This window comes from Pinus tabuliformis, chromosome 5_1, assembly GCF_031772625.1.
Source record: "Pinus tabuliformis cultivar Carrire ecotype Pingquan chromosome 5_1, CPIR1, whole genome shotgun sequence".
In the NCBI taxonomy this organism is placed as follows: Eukaryota; Viridiplantae; Streptophyta; class Pinopsida; order Pinales; family Pinaceae; genus Pinus; species Pinus tabuliformis.
In genome coordinates, this window is record NC_142305.1 from 503,931,252 (window position 1) to 503,951,620 (window position 20,369).

At 34.9% G+C, this 20,369-nt stretch overlaps 1 pseudogene; it reads right to left on the minus strand.

Annotated features, from left to right (window-relative positions):
- Positions 1-12,153: 12,153 nt before the first annotated feature.
- On the minus strand, positions 12,154-19,887 carry LOC149165693 (uncharacterized; annotated as a pseudogene).
- Between the last annotated feature and the right edge of the window lie 482 nt (positions 19,888-20,369).

A 20,369-nucleotide genomic window follows, 5' to 3' on the forward strand; every position in this document is an offset into this window, starting at 1 on the left:
AATAAATTTTCAAACCAAGCTTAAGCAAAAATTAAAGAAAATCTACACACCTTTTTTCACTTTGTAGGAGCTCGATAATGCCTCCGATGTGTCTCTGTACTTTCTGATTATCTAGTTCTGAATTTGTGACCTGTAGTAGCCCTCTATGTCCTCTTTCCAATGCCACAAGTCTGACCCAAATTGGATTCTCCAAGGAAAAGTTATGCGAAATCTCCCACAGTGACTTGATTATAGACTAGTTCAGTAGAGCGAACTTGTACGACGTGCCACGTGTCACTGTTTCAACCTTTGACTCTGAAAAATATATAAAAGAAAACTGCAGTCCATCCTCTTTCTGTAACTTCTTACGAAATTTCAGTCCGATGCTCAGAAAGAAAGTTATGACGATTTTCCCCAGGTCACCTGTTTTGAGTGTAATTTAGGAGTCTGCAAAAGACCAACTTCCTCAGATCATATCTCCGAAAATATCACGCGAAAAACTTGAAATTCGGACCCAAGGTTCAGTGCGATTTCTTATCAAATGGGTTTTTTTTTCGACTTCTGAAACGTCACAGAAAAAAAGTTATAGTGAAAATGCCACTATGACCTGTTTGGAGCAGCGAAACCCTAGAATCCAAAGCTCTGATACCAAATGTTATGAAACCAGCTCAAGAAAATATAGAAGAGAAAGATCAACACCTTAGAATTCAGCCTCTTCGAGGGGGCAACCTCCTTTACATTACATAAATGAACAATTCTTGGATGATACAAATGACAAAACCTCCTTTCTATATATAGGAGTCTAAGGAGTCACAATATAATCCAGCCGACCTAACAATAATAATATAAAGCCACAAAAATAATAATAGAGGGATTCTATGGGGCACAGAAATAACAATATGTGGGTAATAGGGGCACAACAATATAAATAAGGGGTATAACTACAATAGTAATGGGGTAATTAGTATTATAGGGACCCAACAGAAGGTGATTCATCATTGGTTGATGAAAACAACATTGAAGGGGTTTAGGGTGGAACTCTACAAGTTTGTGAAAAGGAGAGTAGTTTTAGAGGCATCATTAATTGTTCATGTCCTCTTCTTGAATGTTTGATAGATTATTTTTGAAGAAATAATATTAAAGATTGGAAATAAATGGAGATGGAGGAAATAGAGTAAACTGTATGTTTTGTATACTAGTGTATTAGATCCATATTAACACGGTGAAGGAAGAGCTAATCAATAGAACTCAGCTAAATATATTTTAGAGAGCTCAAAGGAGGCTAAAAAAAGTCAAAGAGGAGAAGACAACAAAGAATCTGTCATGGAGAAGATGAAAGTATCAGTGGCTTCACAATCCAGAAAGAAAGAAGACAGGCTGATGAAGTCAATAATGAAGAAGAGAGAACAAACCAAAGAATTATATTGAAGAGCTATGAGAAGATGTATATAGATAAATAAGTTGTTCTATCGTATAGTAATGATGATGTGTAGCATAAAATAATAATAAGAGATTTACAATTGCGCTGCTTGCTGAAGGAGCTGCACAACCCTAGCCAGTAAATGCCATAAGAAGCACACAGTAGCTCACAACTACCCCTCAGTGGTCTCTTGCTACTGGGGACTGAGCACCATGGACGCATCAAAGGATGGAGAGCCTCTCTCAGATCAACAACACGAAAATGAAGGAACAATAAAAGCTTTCACCTCTCCCATTTCTACAATGGGCCCCACAAAGAATAGGTCATTAGTCACTAAGTTTGTTAAGGGATTGGAAGACATTCCTGAAATCTCACTCCCTCTTGCCCTTCCCCGTAGAGTAGCACTTTCTCTGGGGGAGCATGGATTAGTGGGGCAGTTTACTGGGTTACGGCCATCACCCAAAACTGTGAAAAAATGGGTAGAAAGGAACAGGAGTGCATCAATAGATGGGAAAATATCAATTGAGTGTTGTGGAAGAGGTTACTACACCTTTCACTTTGAAACCAAGGAGGATCGAGATCTGATATTTAGGAATGGACATTATTTTATGGATACAAGTGGATTGTATCTAAAGAGATGGATGCCAGATTTCGATCCAAAAATGGATTTACCCAATGCCTACCCTGTCTAGGTCAGATTGCTGCACCTTCCCCTTCACTATTGGCAGGGTGATTTAGTCAAAGCCATAGGAAATGCAGCTGGGAAATATATAGATAGGTGTAAGCCAAAGGAAAATATGCATGCGTGCACGAGAATTTGGGTAGAAGTGGATCTTGGGAAAGGGCTACTAGAAGCTATAAAAATCAATGTGGAGTAATGGATGCACATATAACAACTGTATTATGAACAAATCCCCTTCAAATGCAAGGTATGTCACGAATACGGTCATTTTGCAAATAGATGTATAAAAAAAAAAGGAAAATGAAAATGAAAAGAGTGAATATCCAGAAAATAAATGTTAATAGGTAAAAAAAAAGAAGATTGTCCAATAACAATCAAATTTATCTTCCTCGCAACCCTCCACATCCTCTGATCTCCATCCCCCATCACCGAAAGAAGATAATAATCCTGTTGCTAGCGTTAATCCTTTTGAGCCTATGGATCCTTCAAACCCCGCATCCCCTAGACCAAGATCTAGATCCAGATCCCCACAACATACCCCCAACCCCCCTTCATCCCCTTTGGTACCAAACTCTCATACCCCCTGCCCCCAGGTAAACAAAATCCTAACCAGAAAGCAGTCAAAGGAAGCACCCCCAAATGTAGAATATCAAAAAAAAGGAGGAATAAAGACAAACAAAGAACTCAAGGATGAAGCAATAGCAAAGGAAATGGCATTAGGAATGCAACAACCTATGGAAACCTTCTTAGGAAGGAGTATAGGAAACAACAAAAAAATCCAGCAAAGAGGGAAAGGAGGCATGCACCACCCAACAAGTAAATAATGATAGTGGTCTCTTGAAATTGCATAGGAGTGGGATCATCCGTCAAAGAAAATGCCACAAGAGACATTCTGGCAAAAGAAATCCTAGACATCCTTATGGTTCAGGAGACAAAAACAAATAGCCAAGAAACTGAAAATATAAAAAAAAAAAATCAGAAACTATGAAGGGGAAGCAATACAGGCAACAGGAGGATCAAGAGGTATTTGCACAATATGGAAAAAAGGAACCTGCAAATTAATAAAATACAAAAAAGATAAGCACAGGATCTAAACAGATCTAATGCAAATTAGTACAAGAGAGAGGTACAGTGTTATAAATATATATGCCCCAAATCACTACAAGGAAAAAGAGCAATGTTGTGCCACCATAAAAGAAGCACTAAATGAAATGCAATATGGGAAAATAATACTAGGAGGAGATTTAAATTTGGTAAGAAGTATAGAAGAAAAGTTTGGAGGAACATACCAGATAGACACATCTAGGGATATTCTAGAAGAAATAATGGAACAACACAATTTAATAGACATCCCACCAAGCAACGGGAAATACACTTGGAGCAATAAAAGAGTGGGCGAAAGCAACATAAAAGAAAGGCTGGATAGAATTCTGATACAAGAAAATATAGCAGCAGTGCACAGCTCCATAAAATCAAAAATTTTACACACCACAGAATCTAACCATAAACTGGTGACAATAGTGATGGAAAAAATGGAAAACCAGGGACTGCTCCCATTTAGATACAGCTCAATTTGGGACAGCAACATAGAAATCATCAAACTAGTCAAGGAAGCATGGGATCCAAGAGTAATAGGATCACCGCAGTATATTTTGGAAACAAAATTAAAAACCGCAAGAACCAAATTAAATGAATGAGCAAGATCAAAAGAAATAAAAAGACAAAAAAAAAGAAAAAAGATTTACAACATAAAATGGACATCATGCAAATTGAAAAGAAAACAGAGAAGAAGGCAGGCAAGATTATCTAAGAGAGAAGGAAATCTTTTGGGAAATATATAGGGAAAATAGGAAAGAAGAAGATGAGGCAAGATTGAAATCCAGAAGTTTGTGGCTCAAGGCAGGGGACAAAAACACATCATTTTTCCACAACACAATGAAGATAAGAAGAGCAAGAAACCAAATAGAAAAAATTCAAGTCGAAAGCTAAGAGGTCAAAGGTGCGGAGGAACTAAAAAAAGTAGCCTATCAACACTTTAAAAACTTACTTTTAGCCAACGAAGAAATGGTTGAGAGTGAATATTTCTTAAAGCACACAAATTTTTTTTTTTTGAAAGATCAAAATGGAGCAATGTGCAAAGATCCCATAGAAGAAGAGGTAGTGACGGCCATATGGAGCCTGCATCCAGAAAAAGCCCCAACGCCAAATGGTTTCACAATAACATTCTACAGATTTCATTGCTATACCATTAAAAAGTATTTCTTAATAATGGTGGAGAATCTCTTCAAAAAAAATATAAGAGCAACACAAAATCCTCCTATCTTGCTCTAATCCCAAAGGAAGAAAACCCCTCAAATTTCAACAGGTTTCACCCTATCTCTCTTTGCAATTCATATTATAAGATAATAACAAAAATAATTGCAAATAGAATCAAGGAATTACTTCAAATAATCATATCTGAAAACCAAGGAGGATTCATGCCCAACAGGAAAATCATAGATAATGTAATTATTGTATAGGAAGTTGTACACTCTAGTATGCTAAGGAAAGAAAAAGGCCTCATAATCAAACTAGATATGGAAAATGCATTTGACAGGGTCAGCCGTTTATATCTAATGGTTGTCCTCGAGAAACGTGGTTTCTCAACAGAAATAATGGAAGCCATATAGGCATGCATTTCTACTCCTTAGAATGCCCCCCTCATAAATGGAAGGCCCAGTGACTTCTTTCAAAGCACAAGTGGCCTTAGGCAATGTTTTCCTCTCTCTCCCTTCCTTTATATTATAATGATGGAAACATTAAGTAGGGCTTTGGAAAAACAAAGAAAGGAAAGAAATATCATAGGGATCAGAATAGAAAAAGGAGTAAAAACAATAAACCACTCTCTCTTTGCTGATGACACAATGCTGCTGGGAGGGGCATCAACAATAATAGCAAGGAGGTTCAGGAAAGTTCTGGATGATTTTTTACAGGTTTCAAGTGGGCTATTAAACAGTAAAAAATGCAGGATATATGAATGGGATACCCCGCCCAGAACTATGCAAAGGATCTCACAAATCTTAGACATTCCTGTAAAGGAAAAATGGACACATTTCTTCTATCTGGGACTTCCAATCTCAAAAGAGAACATGAAGACAGAAATATGGACTAAACAAATTGAAAAAATGAAAAATAAAATACAAAGTTGGGGTATGATGTGGGTGAATATGGAAAGAAGGGTAATACTAATCAGAGCACTCCTTGTAGCACTGCCTATCTACCAATATGCAATAATCATGGCCCTGGAAAGTGCCCACAAACAAATGGAGTTAATATTAAGAATCTTTTTGTGGCAGGGGGGAAGCAAGAAAACAAAAAATTTAGCCTGGTCACGTGTGAGAAAGTATTACTACCTTATGAACAAGGAGGCCTATCAATACAGATACTTGGGCTCATGAATGCAGCATTGGGAATGAAAATAGTATGGAGACTAATTATAGGAAAAGGGAGCTGGTGGAAAAAGTCTCTTATATCAAAATATATGGATGGCACCAGGAAAAGATTGCTTAATGGAAATATCCCAATAAGACAATGTACCCAAGTGTGGAAGCTAGTTAAAAAAGAAATTCCATTAATGAGTAGATACATCTCAAAAATCCTAGGCAATGGAAAAAAAAAATTCAATTTGGGAGGATAAAATCATGGGAAAATAACCACTACAGACTCATCCAAAAATTGAAGACATACAAGAGTGGATGAAAGGTAAAGGTTTCAATACTTTACACTCAATCTCTCTATGGAACTAAAAGGAGTGGTAGAACTGTAAAGTCTCAACAATTTGGGTAGATCTGGAAGGGCAATGTAGCAAAATCAGGTAGCTCCTAAAAGGGTAATGCCAATCCACCAGGATGAGGAAGACGATTATCTCTAGGACGCAAGAGGTGGATATTACACAGTTAGGACTGGATATAAAATCCTTCAAGAACAACCAAATCAACAAGATTGGGATTCTTGGAAAATAGCATGGAAATAAAAAAGTCTGCCTAACATCAAAATGTTCATCTGATCTATTTTAAAAGGGAGAATATTGACCAGTGAAAACTTAAAAAAAAAAGGCTTTCAAGGTCCAACACGATTCCCATTATGCAAGCAGGCTGAAGAAAATATACAACATCTTTTCCAAGAATGCACTTTTGCCAAAGAATGTTGGCAACACCTGATAAGTCCTTTGGAGATAAGAATAAATTTTGAAAAGCTCTTGCCAGATTTTCTTCAGAAATTTGGGAAGGCCTACCCATACACAACAAAGAAGAAAGCCACAATTCAGAGAATATGGAAGTGCATTCTAGTAGTTCTATGTTGGCAAATTTGGTTGACATGAAACAAGTGCATTTTCAAAAATCAAATCCCAAGGATAGGGAAGACCCTCTAAAAAACATGGGGATTAACTTCTGAAATCCTCAATGTCAAAGGAACGGCTCCAACAAACTATACCACTCTTCAACAGGAAGAGCGAGATTGGCTCAGCAAAGCGATAATAAATAATAATGGACAAAAAGGATAGAGGAAGAAAAACTCAGGAAATATATGGAAAATAAGAATGAGTGAAGAGGAACTGACAAACTGGAGGAAAAATTAGAATAGATACTGTCTATACTTTGATGGGGCCTCAAAGCATAATCTGGGAAAGGCAAGGGCAGGGGGAATAATCCTCGATCCTGATGGGAAAGAAAATGTCACATATGAATGGGGATTGGGACAAATCTCAAATAATAAGGCATAAGCATACAACTTGTTGATTGGAACAAGATTAACAAAAAAAAGAGAAATTCAAAATCCTATCATAATAGGAGACTCAGCCACAATAATACAGGCAATGGCAAGAAACAAAAATCCAAGCAATGAGTTCATGAACAAAAATTTTAGAAGAATCAGGAAGAACTTGGAAGGCTCTGGTGATGTAATCTACAAACATGTCTTGAGAATTCACAATCAGTAGGCGGATTATTTTGCAAACCAAGCAATGAAAAAAAAATGAATGGCATGTTCATGAAAACCAGGAGGAATATCACAACTTTGTTCCTTAATAATCAGAAAAAATCACAAGTATAAAGCTCACCAAATCCAAGGGAAAAATCACAATGATAAAAGCAATAAATCAGAAAACAACAGTCAAGAAACAACAAAGGACATATCACCGCAGTAACAGCTAGGAAATCATGGGAATGTAAAGGAAAAATCATGAAAATTCATACTCTCGTATGAACAACAGTAGGAATGAAGATTGTAATCCTAGTCACAAGAACCACGTTGCAATCTATCTCATCAAAGGCAGGTTTCAGGTTGAGATAAAGCACTATAAGAATAGAGGGTGCATTCACAAAAATCACAGCAGTAATATTAGCAAGGAATTCTTCACTTTCCATGTTATTATATTGTTACTTTGGTTTTAAAGCCCCTCCCTGTCTTCTCTAATAGCCCACAGTGTTTCCTCTGTTTAGCGCACAGACTTCATCTTAAGCCCCCACCCTTCTTACCCACCTCACTGACCCCGTATCTCTTCACTCCCTTCATTCCCTCCTCTCAGCGAGTGCAATTTCTTTCTGAGAATCTAGGCCCTCTATCTACCCCTCCCATTATCTCAACCCTCCTCCCTCACTGTTATAACGAAATTTTGGCCTTCCTACAATTCTGTCGTTCACAGGGACTTCATCTCTATCGGAATAGAAGGGAAAAACCCGTCTGAGGGCTTAACCCAGACTTGAAAAAGCATTCAATCGCAACTATAGATATCATTGGGCCTGCACTCCCAAGCCTTTTCCATAGCACTACTCCTTCGTTTCTTCGATCTCTGATCAAATCAGGATCATTGATCTGGTGCTTGATTCGACAGTTGTCGATTAGCCTGTTCAATCACACTTACGCGACACTCCTCCACCGTCGATCTTGTACTCAATGGATCGGACAGTTCCCGTCAATTTCAGGAAGACAACAAGCATGAAGATTACCCACCCGAAAAGCGTTTTTCTCTCTCTCCTCTGTTGCTACATGTCACTCAGTTGGTGGAATCGGGCGACCTCTCCCTTTAACCACTTATGGTTTCTACCCCGCTCGAAATACTATCTCTGCTTATAATCTTGTATTTCTTCTCGCTTAACGTCCAAACTTACTCGTGCTCGATGACCATAGATCTCAACCATCGATGGCTACAACGGCTCCTCCATTTTCCTCTTCCACCAGCACCTCTGGTTAATCTCCACTGTTCATCCCTTGATCCCAATCTATGTGACTTAATCATGGCCGCTATTCATCTGACAACCTTGTTGATTGATCTCTGATATCCAATGGTTCTCGTGTATGAAAAAGGAAAGTGGTCAACAGCAGCAGAAGAAGAAGCACCTCAGGCAACGCAAAATCAAAGAATCACAGAAAAACAAGGAGCAGTAAGCTAAGGCAAACTAAGAACAAGCAAACAAATCAAATTGAATTCAACCCACTGAAGAAGAAGTAGTGGAATATTACAAAAACAACTCTACGAGCAACGAAGGAGAGAACTCGGTCAATTATGACAAGAATAACCAGTCAACTCAGGAGAAATCAGTCTACAAGCCTTGAAAAACTATCAAAGATCCCATGACATGTAAATTTCTCTTTGTAGTAGGTGAGCTTGTTAGGTAGTGCACAAGAATACTCATAAAAATATGTGAAGTCTTCAACACAAGCCTAGTAGAAGAGACTACGTTCCTATCTCATGGGTTAGATGTTTATCATGTCACAATCGATTGTAATAGGAGCTTGCTCCATCAAATCTTTTGGTAATATATCAACTACCCAACCTTGTTAAAGAATAAATAAAAAATGATGATGTGTAGCATAGCCAAGTAATTCAAGAAGATGAGTAAGGAGCTTATGTATATGATGAGATTGAGAATTATTCATTTTTCAAATATAATGAAGAAGAAGAATGAGATTTATTAGAATATGAGAATGTAAAAACAAAAGACGAAAGGAAAGACGTAGAGGTGGTGTCCAAGGATATCAGTGAAGAACCAATGTTTCTAGAAGAATTGTTACTACATCTTGAAACTTAATCTCAACATATTGAGGCGATGAATTTACCCTTAGGAGATGCCATTTTTTCTAATAAATGTGGATATAATCCAATAGAAAATGAATAGGGACTTTTTTTAAAGACAACAATAAGGTTCTAAGAGAGAATGCTCTACATGAGAACAAAAAGGATACCAAATTTTGAGGACTGTTGAGTCTGATGAAACATTAAATCAACATAAGGATTTAGTAAACAAATGATGAAACATTTATTTGAAGAAATTCAAACAACGAGTTGATTCCTATGATGGAGTTTTGAGGAAAAGAGATCTTTTGGAAATTTGTGAATTCAGGAGAAATTTTACATCTCTTTCATACCACACTATTGGGAGGTTTATATCTAAATGCAAAAGGATGCTTCAAGGTGATAAGAGATATTACCAGAGGTTTGTATGGAACAACTAGAGAATGTTTTGGTTCAATGAAAAGAAGAAAGTTTTACCGAGTGACAAGTATCAGAAAGGAAGATTGAGTATAGAAGAGGAATAATAAAGAAAGGTAAAAGGTTACCATAAGGAATTTGAAAGAGAAGTCATGAAGGAAGACATTTGGCTTGAAAATACCTTAGATTGCAAAATTCTAAGATGGTTAATGCAGGAGCGCGCCAATGCAACAATGGAGGAAAAGATAACCGTGAAGGAACATGATAAATTTCTTTTTTTATGTGCATATCAACAATGTGACCATCAAAGAAACATGCAGGAGGAAATGGGCGAAACGTGTACTATAGTCCTACATTTTATTTTTTCTAATGTTAAATGTCTTTTGCACGATGAATGAAAAAATATTTTTGGAGAAATGTTTACTTGTGCAGATGGACATAAATTTGTAAATGGAAGCAATCAATCACTCTTATTAAATCAAGAAGGTGAATCTTGGAATGAAATAATAAGAGTTTCTAGAACTATCACACAGGTTGTTGCCGAAGCAGAGAAGGATTACAATAAATGCAAAGTTGGAGCATGCAAACAAATTTTGTTTTCGAGTTCAAGCGAAATTGAAGACCAAAGAGTTTCTTCGAAAAATATAATTAGAGATAGCCTAATGAACTATTGGCAAGTTTCAAGAACATGGAAGTATGTCAATGAATGACTTTATATTTTCATAAGAAGTGAGGGAATAAGTATCTTCTGTGATAAGAGGATTTCAGTTAGAAGAGTAAACAACTAGACAATGGAAGTGATAGATAAATTATACATTGTAACCTTTACAAGTGAACAAGTCAATAAAATGTGGATTGTTGCACCTGAGGAATTAAAGGAAATATTTTGGAGACAATAGATAATGATAGAAGCAAACAATACAACAGTTGATAAAGGATGCATGGAGTAGGGTTTTACATATTTTAGAACCTTAAGAAATCATTGTAGGAAGTTCCAAATGTTTTCCAAAGTTTAAGGTGTCTAATTCAAAGAGGAAATGATAAACATCAAGCAAAAATGAGAGGAGTGAGACTAAGGACAAACACTTCGAAGTGTATGAACAACAATAATCACTATAGCTATGAGTAGCTGATTAAAATGAAAGTTGGAGCAATGAGACTGCACAATAGAAAAATCAGGCTTGGGATCATGGATGGTTGTAGGGAGAGCAACAACATTACAATATGGAAAGTGGCAAGCTACAACATAAGATTTAGCATCTAGAAGGACTTCAATAGCAAAAGACTCATAATTAGGAGATCAGGGATAAATTGTTCATTAGGAGTATGATGTAAGAACATTGGTTAAACTTGAATGATGCAGAAGGTCAACTACATTTGCCAAAGTAGTTGGTTCCTTAAAGTATGGATTCTCTTAAGTATGGATTAGGATTATTGTTACATAAATACTATTATCCATTGCCATATAATCTATTAAAAATAGGTATTTTGTTAGGAAATGAGCAAAGTTAGTTTTGAGTCTAAAATTGGGTTCATTAGATCATTTTCTCTCAGATCCTGTCTCAGATCCTGTCTAGTAGGATAGAGTATTTATTTGTTGTATTGAAATAATGAAAGTGTATTTAAAGGTTTACCGAATAAATCTATATGAATATTACATGATCCCCTGTGTAGTCGATCCCTTGCCTGTGTTTGAGAGCATGCTTTGAATCCTCATTTTGTTGATCTTTCGGTTAGAGGGTGAGACGATTTCAGTGTGTGAAAAATGTTGGAGAGTTGTTGGTGTGAGTCTCTGTGATACCTAATTAATCGTATTTAATTATTTTTTAATTGGACAGGATCGAAATAGGTGTCACAGGGGCACTTTGCAAGTCTATGTGTTAAACCTCCACAAAATATATGAATATAGATTCTATGTAACATAACAATCCCTTTCATAACAGAACATAGAAGGGTCAAAATTAATTTCTCCAGAGATATGGGAGTTCATCGAAAGATTGAACCAGAGTCTCTGTCACAATGCCCATCTTCGAACAGATTCCCTGCGAGTTTCTACAAGCGACAGCGTTTAAAGTCGTTTCGAAAGACATTTGAATAACAGGTGATGGGAGACAAAGATCGTTAATATTCATAGATATTACCGTCCATGATGTCAAAGCACAAGGTGATGGTGAAATAATCCAGACGAAACTTTTAGTGCCAGACAAAATTCAAGAGTGTTGGTGCTAAAGTTTTAATTGGGTGCACATATATAATAGGTAGATTCTTGATCCTGCGTTGATGGTTTATATATATATATATATATATATATAATGACACATAAGTTGGGCCTCGGCAAGATCCCTCTGTGGTTTTAGTTTTAATATATAGTTTTGAAATCGCTAGTTTTAAAAAGAAATTTCTCCACTGCTCTACTTATCTTACGAAGGCTCGAATATGACGGTTTTATTATATAGAAAAAACTCTCCCATCTGGTTATTTTAATTTATAAAGTAGTGGTTTTGTATTGGAGTTTTGAGTCTGATTCAAATTTCACAGGGTATGTGTATATTTTAAATTAAAGCCCTGGCCTGCACCATCTCATGAGGAGAAAAACCAATCTTAGTAAGCATCACTAAAATCCATTTCGTTTAAATGAGGTAAGGGATTTTGTATACCTTCCAAATCGAAATTAACTAATGAGTGTTGCTGCTCCTATGAGAAATTTTCCAATATGAAGTCGTTCTCAACTTCTCTCTCCACAAAAGGCTGTGCATATGATGATGGCTTGCAACAACTAGAATCATTATGCAATACAAAAATTGAGTATGTCGAATTGCAACTTCTATACTGGTGGTTGATGGAGGAGGAAATTGGGTTGAATGTTGTATTCTACACGGGAGCTTGAAGGGAACTGCCACTAAAAGGGGTGGTTAAGTTTTGGAAGAAATCCAGGTTTTGGAAATAGATATTGGAATTCATGGGAGAAACACGAGGAGAAACCAAATTGTAGCATGTTCAAGAAGATCATAATTTGCTCAAGTGATCAAAAGATGAGTTTCTTTTTTCAATGCCACTATGATTGATTGAAGTTGATTTGGATTGATCCTTCATCTCCTCTTCATAAATGGTTTCCATTGCTACATCATTGAACCTTTCCTTTTGCTCCAATGCTAGTTTCTTAGAATTGAATTTTTTGTTGTATATTCTATAGAGAAACCAATCATCCAATTGCAACAAGAAGAGTGCCTTCAATTAGTATACAAAAATTAAATGAGAGAGTATACATGGAAGGTATAGAATTTAGTGTGGAACAATATCCCAACATGGATGTCTAATCAGATAAAACCCAACAAAGAGAAGACATAATAGCTTAATATTAAGTTGCATTTCTTCCTTGCAGGTCTGTTAATATCAAAAATATGGTGTTCATGCATGAGAAAATTGGTCTTGGAACCTTTAAGTGGTTTACTAATACAGAACACATTATCGTTACTAATTCCCACTCCCTTCCTTCCTCCTTTACAATTGATGGACTTATCAACACCGATAGATTTACTGTATCTATAACCAAGTTCCCTATTCGGTATTAAACCATTTGGGTACCTTCTATCCTCGGGAGTGAAGAAGCACCATTCCTTATCTTTATATAGGGATTTCTTTGTAAGTGATAAAAGAAAATAAAAAACTCTCTCGTAAGTCTCGAAACTCTTCTGTTTCTACATTCTAGAATTCATTTAAAAATATGGGCTAAAGTGTTGAGAGTGAAAAAGAAAATACCGAGAAGATGCCATGGATCATATTTATAGAGGTCCACATCTACTATAATGGGAAAAGGGGGTGGCAGAAAGGCCACTTATTTGCACGAGTAATGCACCACCAACTCTTACTCTATAGGGAAGAATTTGAATCCTAGAGGTAATTGTAATTTCGTATCTACATTTTTTCTGCCTATGAGAATGCTTTTGTTTTCTTCTCACTTTGATCAATCCTCTGGCATGCTACTACTTCTTCTGTTTCACTAAATGCTTAGCTTGATCTCTTAATAGTGAAATTCCATTGTCAAACCAATTTCCTTTGCGCCCTTTTGTTTGTGGAATCCTATTCGACGAATCTGATTAGAAGGTTGTTTGATTGATGAAATATATAAACTCCTATGTAGGAACCCACCAGCATTGGAGATAAACATCAATTCAAATCCTGAGTTAAAATATAAACCACATGAATGAAATGAACCAAACCCATCCAGTCAAATATAATCGACAAATACCCACCAGTGGGTTTCAAATTTTCCATGCAAGAGCATGCATATTAAAACATAAACAAAACTAATGAACAAAAATAAGACAAGTCTGATTCTTATCCATGAGTTGAACTCTCATTGGAATCTTCATATCCTCACAAGAGAAATGAATACATTATTATATAGTCGACATATTTATAATTTCATTATCCATTATCTAAATAATCTACTATCCCTAATAATTTGCTGAATGATCACTGACAACATCTATAAATTTGCTACTCTAATTCTGATAACTGAGAACACAAAATTTGCTAGCTAATTTGTCAGCGATTACATAGCTTTATTTTAAGCATTATCCTCAACACTCCCCCTTAATGCTTAATGAGGTGATTCCAAGCATATCCCTTAAGTATTCGAACATCCCTTTAGATAGTGCTTTGGTAAATATATCTGCAAGTCGTTCATTTGCTATACAAAACATTAATTGAATTTCTCCTTTTGCCACATAGTCTCTTATGAAATGATATTTGATATCAATGTGTTTGGTGTGATTATGAAACATTGGATTTTTAGTTATGGCAATGGTAGACAAGTTATCATAGTAAATAGTTGTGGCATATTTTGGTTCTTCTTTTTAGATCTAACAATACTTTCTTCAACCAAATTGCTTCACATGTTGTTGTATGTTGTTGTTGCTTCTGCAATATACTCTGCCTCTGTAGAAGACAATGAAATAGTTGGTTGCTTCTTTGAACACCATAATACTGCACCTGATCCAAGGCTGAATACATGACCTGAAGTGCTTTTTCTATTATCAAAATATCCAACCGAGTCACTATCTATATAACCGACCAACCAAAAATTATTTGATGAAGTATACCAAATTCCATAATTTTTTGTTCCACAGACATACCTCAAAATTATTTTTGCTGCTCCAAAATGAATCTTACTTGGACTTTGCATGAATCTCGAAATCAAGAATACTTCATGCATAATATTAGGGCTAGTGGTAGTAAGATACAAAAGACTTCCTACCAGACTCCTATAGGATTGAGCATCTACCTTTTCAGCTCCATCTTCTACAGAAAATTTTTCATTTCTATCATGGGTGTGCTCATGGGTTTACAATTTCCCATTTTCCATTTTTTAAGAAGATTTGAAACATATTTTTCTTGTGAAATAAAAATTCCATCATTCATCTGTGTTACTTCTATGCCAAGAAAATAATGGAGCAAACCCAAATCAATCATTTCAAATTCAGTCAACATAGCCTCCGTGAACTCTTCCACTAACAAATCACTTGAATATGTGTATATCAAGTCATCTACATATAAGCACACAAATATTATATCATTACCATTTGAATTGATATATAATGTGTGTTGATTTTCACTTCTGTTAAACCTCTTTTTCAAAAAATAAGTGTCAATTCTGTTGTACCATGCTCTTGGAGCTTATTTAAGCCCATAAAGAGCCTTTTTCAGTTTGTAGACTTTGTGTTCATTTTCTACTTCTTCATATCCTTGGGGCTGGTGAACATATATATTTTCTTTCAACACACCATTTAGAAAGGCCGATTTAACATCAAATTGATAAACTAACCATTTATATTGTGCTTCCAATGCCAAAACGGTTCTAATTGTATCAAATCTTGCAATAGGAGCATATGCTTCATTGTAGTCAATACCTAGTTGTTGAGCAGATCCCTTTGCTACTAACCTTTCTTTGTGCCTTTGTATTGATCCGTCAACTGTATACTTAGTTTTATACAACCATTTCACCCAATGACTTCTTTTTCAGTAGGAGCATCCACAAGATTCCATGTTGCATTCTTTTTAATTGCTGCCATCTCTTCATCCATTTCTTTGCACCAAACTAACTCTTTTACTACATCTTCAAAACGTCTTGGTTCTTCTTCAATCTGAAACATCAAAGAAAAATTAGTATGACCATAAATTTCATTTAAAGATTTTGTCCTTCTTGGAGGAGGACTTGGACTTGAAACATGACTTGAAGTAGTAGAAGATGATGGAGTGGATGTGGCCTCTGAAGTATTTTGATTACTGGATGGATTTGTAGAAACAAAAGATTCATCTTCTTGTACAAAAATACTTAGAGTTTGTTGTTGCACATCATGATTCCACTGCAATTCTTCTTTCTCATCAAATAACATATCACAACTAATCTTAAATTTTTGAGTTTCTCTATTGTATAATCTATAACCTTTGGCTTCCTCACAATATCCAATAAAAATGAATTTCACACTTTTATCATCAAGCTTTCTTCTCTTTTTAGTGGGAACATGAGCATAAGCAATGCAACCAAAGACTCTTAAATGATAAATATTGGGTTTTCTTCCACACCATGCTTCATAAGGGTTAATATTTTGCACACTTCTTGTCGGGCATATATTAAGCAAATAAACAGATATAGCTACAACTTCAGCCCAAAAAATGTTTGGGAGGTTTTTACCTTTCATCATGCTCCTAGCCATCTCAACAATTGTTCTATTCTTATGTTCAACAATGCCATTTTGTTGTGGAGTATAACTAGTTGTCAATTGCCTTTGAATGCCATTCATTTTACAATAAGAATCAAACTTATTAGAAGTGAATTCCCCCCCTCTATCTACGCATAATGTTTTTAAACAATAACCACTTTTCCTTTCCACAAGAGCTTTAAATTGTTGTAATATGACAAATGCATTAGATTTTAAAACTTTAATTAAATACACCCATGTTCTTCTACTAAAATCATCCACAAAAATAATGAAATACGTATTTTTGTTGAGAGACAAAGTTTGCATAGGACCACATATATCTGCATGCACTAGTTCCAATGGTTTACTTTCTCTCCATGATTTTCCGACTAGAAATGAATCTCTATGTTGTTTACCAAGAATACACCCTTCATAGACTTTATCAATAGAACCAATAAGTGGTAACCCTTTCACCATTTGCTTGTTAGATAACAATTTCAAGGCTTTCGTATTCAAATGCCCATATCTTATGTGCCATATCCAGGAATTATCATCAAGTGTAACGTTTAATGTTGCACTTTCTTCACAAGGGAGATTGAAAGCAAAAATTCTATTTTGCAGCATATTAGTCTTAACAATAATATTACTGTGATCATTTTTATCATAGATTATGCATTTCTTGTCCTTGAAAACAATTAAATATCCCTTTTCAAGGACCTACCCCACAGTCAACAAATTATGTGCTAGACCATGAACATATAAAACATCATTAATGTGCTTTGGTTTTCCTTGTTTTGTCTTCACAGCAATTGTTCCCTTACCTCAGATTTTGTAGATTCATCTATCTCTACAAATCCATCCTTGTTTCCTATCTTGTGATTGCTGCAACCACTATCCATAAGCCACACCTCTTTGGAAACATTATTAGTTGAATCAGAAGCCAAGAATAAAGTGCCAACCTCTTCTTTTTCTTCAGAAAAATTAGCTTGCTCTATTTGTTTTTTCCAACAATTTATTTCATAATGGCCAAATATTTTACAATAAAAACATTGAACTTGGGATTCATTAAATCTTTTACCTCCATTATTGTCATCATTACCTCTTCCTCTTTTGTATGTACAAAAAATCTTCCTCGACCTCTGTGTCCTTTGTATGTTTGTTCTCTTCCTCTTCCTCTTTCAAAAGTGTTCTAGCTTTCCTCATGAGAGGAACCACTTTTGTCTTTGAAAATGTTTCCTCTTGCTTGAAAAGATTGGTCAATACATTTTTCGGAAGATCTATTGATTATTTTCTCATGATATCGAAGAGACCCCATTAGCTCATTGAAAGACAACTGAGTTAGATCCTTAGACTCCTCAATAGCAACAACAACCCCATCAAATTTTGTAGGCAAACTTCTTAAAATCTTCTCAACAATTTTTTGATCTTTTAAATCTTCTCCATAAGACCTAATTTCATTCACTATACCCATAACTCTAGTGAGAAAATCTTGAATAAATTCAGATTTTTGCATGCACAAAGTTTGAAATTCTCTTCTTAGGGACTGAAACTTAACAATTTTTACCTTATCAGTTCCTTGATATGCTTGCTGCAAAGCATCCCATGCCTCCTTTGATTTTGTTACTCCAACTAGTCTTGGAAAAATAGAGTCGTGCACTGATTGTTGGATTAGGAGAGAGCCCTTGATCCTTTCTTAAGATTTTCCTTTCGTTGGATTCTTTGGTCTTGAGTCCAGCGAGCAAGTGTGTGAGCATCTGGTTTCGTATATCCATTCTCTACTAAATCCCACAAATCTTGTGAGAGAAACAATGTTTTCATCTTAATGCTCCAAAAACCAAAGCTCCCACCTTTAAACATTGGTATTTGTGGCTAAGAAATATTCATATTATTGGCCATTGTTGCTAACTGCTGACCACTCCCACCAATAACTTGAATCTGCATAGGCTTCACAAAATTATGAAAACTCTTGTGAATGGCTTTCACAAACTTTTGAAACCTCCTGGCAACAATACACACTTTACATATAAATCAACTCTATTAACCCATAGCTCTTATACCATTTTCCAATTGTTTATGATTTTTTTAGTTTCTATAACATATTCATTGTTTGCAACTTTCTGTGGTGATTTGAATTTGAAAAATAGGATTCTGGAATTTTATACACTGTATTTATTTTTAATAGACATTTCAAATCCAAAACAAAACCATCACCGAAAATAAATATATTCTTAAACTATTTATAACAATGAACCATCAAATTTGACACAGGCTTTGTAAATATTAGTAATTCTAATTTCATATTAATAAGGTAATTCAAAATTTTCACATATTTTTTAACCTTTCAACCTGTTTTCTATTCATTGACAAGGGAGTTTGCTCGTGAGATTCTGTTTTCGAGTGGTCGTTAAACATGACAATAAAAAACTGGCCAGCATTGAATGCCCCTTGATCCGCGATGGTTTGATAGAAAAATTGCTCGTCAAATGATGATTTTCTTATCTAATAGAATTTGATAGACAAATTGTTTATCAAAGGATGATTTTTTATTGATTTTTTATTTAATATAATTGATGATTTTCTTATCTAATAGAATTTGATAGACAAATTGCTTATTAAAAGATGATTTTTTATTTAATATAATTTAAAAAATTGTAAAATTTGTTAAAACTATAAATTTTTTATAAAAATTATAGAAATTTTGTGAAAGCCAAATTTAATGGACAAATATATTTTGAAATTCCAACCCTACTCTTAACTAGCAATATTTTTATCTTGTGACTTTACTTGATACAAAAAGATAAAAAAAGAATTCTCGTTATCACTAAAGTCAACTACATGACCTATGAGATAGAGAGGTTATAAGTAGCATTGAGCCAACGAAACCTATCCATTATACACATTCGCCTTAATTGCTAGTTAGCTTATGATTCCACTGCTCACTGTTTTACCAAAACTATCTCAAAATTTGTTAGCATAAAAATGTTGATACTCATGAAACCTTGACATACTTTTAGCAAAACCCTAAACTAACACCTCGCTTTGCAGGTAAAGTGAGTTTGTATAATGGATATTTGTTTCGCCATTGGCGGATCCCATCACCAGGAATGGATCACCAGTGCCACCTCTGGTTCGCTGCATTTGGTGGCTATGCCATTTCTGGGACACATGGCACTGGTTTGCTGCATTTGGTGGCTATGCCATTTCTGGGACACGCCACTTGTCGATCTCATGCTTTGTTCATTTATGAGTCAAATCACAATATTTCGTGCATAGATGGAGTAATGGATGTCATCACTAATAAGAGAACAATGTCAGAGTAAGTAATCTTTTAAGGAGGCAGAGGAGTTTCTTGGAAAGTTATAGAAATTCTGTTCATATTTAAAGAAAAATTGGCAAATATTTCTATAAATCTTAGTTACAGTTGTTAAATTCAAAATTCTAGTTGTCTTAGATGTTTTTGATGGTGCTGAATCCATTTCGACCATCAAAAATATGATTCAAATACTGCCTCTACAAGTTTTTTTGAAATTTTTTGCCCAGATTCAAACCACTTTTGACCATTCAAGAAATTCCTCCACCTCAATAGACTACTCGAAAAACTACTCCAACAAGCCTATAAACATACCTCCATATCAGAAAAACTATGATTTTCATACTCCATTGAAATTGCTGACGTCGAAGACAATAAAATATTAGATTGCCATAAACTCACGCCTTTTCATTATGTGGTCTTTCATATTTAATTTGTGTTGTTTTATTTATGGATAGGGGGATGAAAATAATGTTTAATCAATGATAATAGCCCATATTTTTCCAAATAGATTTTTTCATTGTTATATCTATATATATATATCAAAATTTTCAATTATATATATATATATATATATATATATATATATATATATAAAATAAAATGTCTATATTTAAAAATATAAATTTTAAATTTGGATAAAAATAATAAAGTAATAATAAGAAATGTAATTTATTGACAGTATGGTATATTATTATTTTTAATTATTAAGAATTATTATAATTTTTTAATAAAACTAAGTAAATAAATATATATAATTTTAATTATTAAAAATGTTTCTCATCAAAGTTGAAATTTTGTTT